Source organism: Eschrichtius robustus, chromosome 4, assembly GCF_028021215.1.
Source record: "Eschrichtius robustus isolate mEscRob2 chromosome 4, mEscRob2.pri, whole genome shotgun sequence".
Classification (NCBI taxonomy): Eukaryota; Metazoa; Chordata; class Mammalia; order Artiodactyla; family Eschrichtiidae; genus Eschrichtius; species Eschrichtius robustus.
The window spans coordinates 67,499,658-67,505,953 of NC_090827.1; positions in this window are offsets into that span (position 1 = coordinate 67,499,658).

A 6,296-nucleotide genomic window follows, 5' to 3' on the forward strand; every position below is an offset into this window, starting at 1 on the left:
GTAATCTAGCCACGTTGACACACAAAACTGACTATCACAGTAGGGATTATAACTCCTGCTGGATTTTTGAAGATGACTCAGAAAAAAAAGTAAGTTGAACAAATATTTTAGTCTAATCACGACTTTTAACCTATGGGTTAACACAGTAGAATATGTTTACATGGTATTTTCCTAAAATGGCGTGAAATGCAATGTTATAGAATACAATTCCTTTTATTATGAAGCACAATTTCTATCTCTTTAACAAAAACATTACAAAGTAAATGAATGTTACAAGTATATTTCTGAATTTGTTATAAATATAAAAAAGATGAGCTTAATATTTGCATAGGAAGAAACTTTTGCTTTATATCTCTTTTCAAAATTCCCTTCTTAAAGAAAAAAGATAAAAAATTTTATCTTTAAAAAAAGATAAAAATGCTCTGAAAAACAATTTAGGGTGTTTCTTATTTATCCTCAGAACAGTGTAGGGGGTTTCTTTTTAATTTGTATTGAGGTATAGTTCATTTGCAATGTTGTGTTAGTTTCAGGTGTACAGCAAAGTGAATCTGTTATCATATACATATATCCACTCTTTTTAGAATCTTTTCCCATATAGGCCATTACAGAGTATTGAGTAGAGTTCCCTGTGCTTTGCAGCAGGTCCTTATTAATTATCTATTTTATATATAGTAGTGTGTATATGTCAATCCCAATCTTCCAGTTTATCCCTCTCCCCGCTTACCCTCTGGTAACCATAAGGTTTTCTTCTACATCTGTAACTATTTCTGCTTTGTAGATAAACTCATTTGTAGCCTGTTTTTAGATTTCACATATAAACGATGTCATGTGATATTTGTCTTTCTCGGTTTGACTTACTTCACTATGTCAATCTCTAGGTACATCCATGTTCCTGCAAATGGCATTATTTCCTTCTTTTGTTCAATGTAGCACTATTTACAACAGCCAGGACATGGAAACAACCTAAATGTCCATCAGCAGAGGAACTGATAAAAAAGACGTGGTACATATATACAATGGAATATTACTCAGTTTAGGGTGCTTCTTATTTATCCCCTGAACAGCTTTAATCTATTTCTCCATATAATTTTGCTAAAGCATAGACAGAACAAACCAAAATTTGGACATCAGGAACTGAGAACACTGGGAACACAATCTAGGACTATTATTTCAGCAATCTATTTTGTTTTACTTCCAGAAAAAAATATGTTTTTTGAAAAAGGGGGCAAAAAAGAGGAATAGATAAAGAAGTAAATTATTTTGAATTGATAAAGGAAAGCCAAAGTGCTGATATTTAGCCTGGGGATCTGAATCTCTGATTTGCCATTCCCTGATGAAAACTATCAAAAGAAAATTAGATAGCACTTTTTGTTTTTAACTTAGGCTCTCATTTCCAAGGTATGCGATTTTTTCCTTGAAAGAGAAAAGTGTTTTTTATTTAGACAAAAATACTCGGGATCTCACCACTGGGTCTAAGATTTTTTTTTTTAAGTTTTTCATAAACCTACACTTTTAAAACCATAGTGTTTGAGCAACCAACTAATTTAATTAGTTTAACTTCATTGCTAAGTGGGACACATCAGGCAAAATATATTCCCTACCATCAAAAAGATCTCAGTTTATCAAGGTGCACAGAAAAGTTATACGTACTCAGAATAATGTGACAGGAAAAATGGCACAATACTATGAAAATTAATATAAATATCCTCATAGTTTTAAAGGTGGGAGTAGGTAAGTTTGATGATGAGAAAGATTTCCATTGGAAATGTTGTTGACATTGAATCTTAAATTTTAAAGAAAAGTATAAAGTATTGACCGATGCCAAAGTTTGTGGGAACAGTCAGTCTGGGGAAGAGAGAGTTCCTGGTATAGGACAAAGCATGTACAAAGGCCTAGGTTCAAGGAACAACACAGTACATTCAAAATAAGGGGATACTTCTGTGATTAGAATATAGAACCTGAAGGAGCAAGCCTCCTCCTCATCCTTGGTGGGCCTTAGTAGGAAATAAGGTCATAAAAGTTATAAATTTTCTTATTTGTCTTTGCAGATAATTTATACTTTTATGGTAAATATGGTTTGTTAAATTTGAAATGCCTATGATCCATTTATATCCCGGCCTCTCAGATCTTGTACCTCCTCACTCTAATAATCTTTTCTTCCACTTAATCTCGACAACATATTCCCAGAGTGATAACCTAGACCATGTCATACCCAACTGAATTATCTGAAATTCAATTTCAAGCTTTGTGCTAAAATCACCTGCTTTTTAGATCACTTACTCTATTACTCCCAAAATTTAATTGGGATTAATAATCAAATGTATTAGAAAAATACATTTCAACTTTATTCAGACATCCAATCCATTGACCTTGTTATTTCTCTATTAATTTACCTTTTTCTTATGCACCTTAAATCATTTGTGCAGTATTATAATCATTCCCTGATAAATAGCTCTATTTCCTTCAGTTTCTTCTCTTTTCTTCATATTAGCTACTTGTAACAGGGTAGCTTAAGTTATACTATAGTGACAACATTCAAATCAGTCTCTTCATTAGCTCCTGTCCTTGGTTCAAATAATAAATAAATCAAATAAACAAATATTTGTTCCTTGCAATTATTATATTTCTGTCACAGGTCCTTTGGGGTTCTGATACATAACTTTTTTTTTAATTGAAGTATAATTGATTTACAATATTTTATTAGTTTCAGGTGTACATCGTTATTCAATATTTTTATAGCTTATACTCCATTTAAAGTTATAAGATGCTGTCTATGTTCCCTGTCCTGTATAATATATCCTTGTAGCTTATTTATTTTATACATAGTAATTTGTACCTCTTAATCCCCTACCCCTATCTTGCTCTTCCTGATTTGGTGCAGAACTCTTTACTCCAGAACTTAAACTGTCAAAATCTCCAGTAACTATTTCAGAGAAGTTGTGAAATTATGTGATAGCTCTTAGAGCTTCATCCAGAAGTGATAAACGTCAAATTTGCTTACATGTCTGGAAAAAAAAACAAGTCACATAATTACACTTATTTTCAAGGGGCAAGGGAGTACAATTTTACTAAGTATCTGTGAGGGGAGAAAACTGGAGTATTACTAATAGCCCTGACGACTATCATGCCTGACCATATCTAGCCCTGATTACACCCAGCTAGCTCCCTATTCTTTACCTTCACTGTACTAGTTGAACTCTCCAGGAAAACAAAGAGAAACATAGAAAACCCCCAAAGACTGACTTTTTCATTTAACATTTATGCCAAGAAATAAAAAATGGGTACTTAACTTTGCCCAGTAATTCTGCTAACCCTTCCTAAAATGTAAATCCCCCATTCTGCAAAATAAACATTTCATACTCTCTTAATCACTCTATAAAAAGCAACCTCTCTTACCTAACTCTGATGACCTTCTATACAAATTTAGAAATTATAAGCAATCATTCAAGAACTATTTAATATTATTACACTCATATCTACTAATCTGCCATTTATATCCTTCTCTCCTATTATAAGGAATGACTCATTTATGGACCATAAAAGCCCAAAACCTCTACCTGTGTCTTGGATCCTGCCTCTCAAGCGTTATAAGGAGATATTCTCCTCCATTATTTTCCCCCTATCTTTTTCTTATCAGTTTATCTCACTCTCCTGGATCATCCTGAAGAGTATACAAACATCTCAGCAGGTCCCATATTTTAAATAATAATTACAAACAAACCCAACAAACTCAACTACAAAAATCTCTTGACCCCCTAGCTATCTTCAACATAAAAATTCAGTTTAACTTCCCTTCACAGAAAAACTCTTAAAACAGTTATCTCTAGTGGCTTTCCTCTTTTGCTTGCTTCCCATTCTCTCTGCAACCCACTACAGTTAGCTGTCTTTCCCCTCTACTGCAAGACATTTTTCTTGTCAAGTTTTCTATTGGCTTCCTAGCTGTCAAGTCCCCACCTTGTTTGATTTCTCTAGCCACATTAGTGACTGTTATCACAACCACTTCTTTGAAACATTTTCTTTTGCTGTCCAGATTTTCTCTTATCTGAGTGACTTTATCTTTTTAGTAGGTCCCCTCCATGGCTCATCAATTAAACATTGAGATGGTACAGTAATTATTCCTGAGCCCCCTTCTCTTTTCTTATTACTCCTTTTGACTGTTGATATCATGTGGTTATATGCCTTTAAATGCATACATTAAGTAAAATTTAAAATTATCTCCCATTTTCACACTTGTTTAGCCAGCTTAACATATCCATTTGATTATCTCTAGTAAAATGTCTTTATTGAGGACCATGTAAATTATTACTCCTGGAGTTGTCTAATGTGGAGCACAAAATGCCTACTATATATCTAAGCTTAACAAATTCATAAAAGACCTCTTGATATCTAGCACTCTGTAATCTACTTTACAACCAGTTTTTTTTTTTTTTTGTCTCAGAAAATAGCAACACCATTTACATTACCACTGAAATTTAATTTAATATTCTTCTTTTTATCTATTTTTACTATAGTCCCAAATCAATTCAACAAAAACTCTTAAGCACTCTATCCCAAACTATATCCAGAATCTGGCCACTTTAGGGGATTCCACTGTTGTACTTTTGTCTAAGCCACCACCATCATTTAACTGAGTTACTGTACTCATCACTTTATTTACCCCACTGACTCCACTATTGGTTTTCTACAACAGAGTCAGAAGGAATTTTTTTTTAAATATCAGAGTATGCCATTCTTCTGTTAATATTCTACAATATTTTTCCATCCTACTTTCAATAAAGTTCTAGTTCTGACTATTGCCTAATTTTGTAACCACATTCTTATTTTTGATTAATGGAATCTACACCTGCCTAGATCAAATCTAGTTCCAACACCGAGGAGAGTAGTCTAATCTAGAAATAAAATTCTTGAAACATATTCGGAAATAGATAAATCTTTCCACTAGTTTTTAATGTATGCATTTTTCAGGTTTTTAAATTCATAATAATTAATTGCAGTTTTCTTTAATGTCCTCATTTTGCTTTTTCCTTGTCCCACTTCTGGCTCAGACAAAAAAAAAGCCAAAGTAATGTTTTAACCAAAATACCTACCTATTTCTTAATATGGGAATATAATAGGTAAATAGAGTAAATAGATAAATAAGTATAGCTGATGTATTACTACAGTATAAAGGTTTTTTTTGTTTTTTTGTTTTTGTTTTTTTTCCTAAAGTGGCAATGATTGGACATTTCCCCTACTAAGAGGAATGGAGACAGAGAAAAAGAGGGAGAGAGGAAAGGAAGAAGGACAATAGCACTGACAGTAACAATGCAGGTATTGAAAAGTAGCAGTGATGGGTATGGGGTGAAAAAAGAAAATCCATTTTCTCTCTACCTCCTTATCTCCCATAGTCCTGGGTAGCCAAAAGAAGCTGATGAAATTGAACCTGTTATTTAATGTAGTCAGATCTATTTCATCATCTTCATCTCTCTCTCCTTTGTGCCTTAGAGAGAAATAAATTAACAATAAATAACCGGGATATCCTCTTAATTGGGTAGCTCTAGCAAGCCTGGAAGTAGCAATGCCAGAATGTATAGTAGTTGAGTGCCTCCTCCTTTGTAATAAAGCTGTCAGTGCTGACATTCCCAGATTCATGGTCTTCTCCTTCCTCCTTCTTGAGTAGGGTGAAGGGATTATGCAGATGAGTCATAACACTGTGTCTGCCTAGGAAATCTTGTCTGTGTGTTTGGCATACTTTGAATTTGTTTCTATACCACTGAATACGCACAGCTCAGAACTGTGTCTAGGAGATAAACACCTTAACAAAGCTGTTTAGCAGCTCCACTAAATGGTTCTGGCAGGCATAAACTTAGAGTCGATGGGAGAAAGCTTCCTCTCCCACTCTGTTCTTCTATTTGTCCTTTTTCAAGTCTCTCTCTGTAGTTTTTTTCCTTTCTATTTCTTGTCTGTCTGCTTAAGTGTCTGTTTTTTGCTCCACCTCTCTCCTCTAAACACTTGAAGTTTTTGTTCATATTATACATAAACATTAATATAATTTATTAGAATTATTTCCCTTAAAGTGAGGAATATTTTATTTTAGCCTTGCTATCCCCGAGAGAATGGAGAAAAAAATATTAGGAATGGGGAGTGAGTTAGCCACCCAATAATTATTAGTCAGCCTTAGATTACAAGAGCCTTTTGAACTATGGTTCAGAGTTAAAAGCTTATTCTGAGTGTGATGGAAAATCTTTATAGGGTTTTGAGCAGAAAATGTACATAATTTGATTTATATTTAAAAATATCAAGTTTTGGCTTAAAGT